Source organism: Triticum dicoccoides, chromosome 3A (genome assembly GCF_002162155.2).
Source record: "Triticum dicoccoides isolate Atlit2015 ecotype Zavitan chromosome 3A, WEW_v2.0, whole genome shotgun sequence".
NCBI lineage: Eukaryota > Viridiplantae > Streptophyta > Magnoliopsida > Poales > Poaceae > Triticum > Triticum dicoccoides.
The window spans coordinates 600,390,789-600,391,236 of record NC_041384.1 but is presented as its reverse complement, the minus strand read 5'-3'; the positions used below and the strand labels follow the sequence as shown (position 1 = coordinate 600,391,236).

The 448-nt window shown below is 60.9% G+C and overlaps 1 protein-coding gene across 2 annotated transcripts in view; it reads left to right on the top strand.

The window, feature by feature from the left end:
* Positions 1 to 271: 271 nt before the first annotated feature.
* Positions 272 to 448, top strand: part of LOC119269487 (coatomer subunit delta-3-like) — a 7,023-nt gene continuing 6,846 nt past the window's right edge. Inside the window, exon 1 of one of the 2 annotated variants that reach the window (XM_037551324.1) lies at positions 272 to 385. The gene's annotated coding sequence lies outside the window, so the exon portion shown is untranslated. The remainder of the gene's footprint in view (positions 386 to 448) is intronic. The other variant, XM_037551325.1, reaches the window with a different exon arrangement.

The following is a 448-nucleotide window of genomic DNA, read 5'->3' as shown; positions in this document are numbered from 1 at the left end:
CCAATGCGTAAAATAGGAGGCAGATTAGCGGACCTAGCGTGCCGATGGGCCGACCCAATTAGCATACGAGCCGTGCTTGGGCTGCATGCTGCAGCACGCGGGCCGGCACGGCACGGCCCGTATAATAATCGTGCCTTCGCGGGTCGGGCCGTGCCAGGCATGATTAGGATGGGCCGTGCCGTGCCGGGCCGGGCCGGCCCGTTTGGCCAGCTATACTCCCTCATGAGGAAACCGGCGTACGAAGGAATTGTCATTCTCTCTCTCTCTCAGGAAAAAAAAAACCCGAAAGAACTCTCCTACATAAAAACTGACCTTCCTCGTCGTGCTCCGTCGGTCCGTTCTGTCCTCCTCCGTCCCTCGATAGCTCGCGCCTCGCGGATCTCAGGTACGCCGCAACTCCTCTCTCTCCCGCTCCCCGCCGCACGCCATCGCACCATCACCCCCTCTG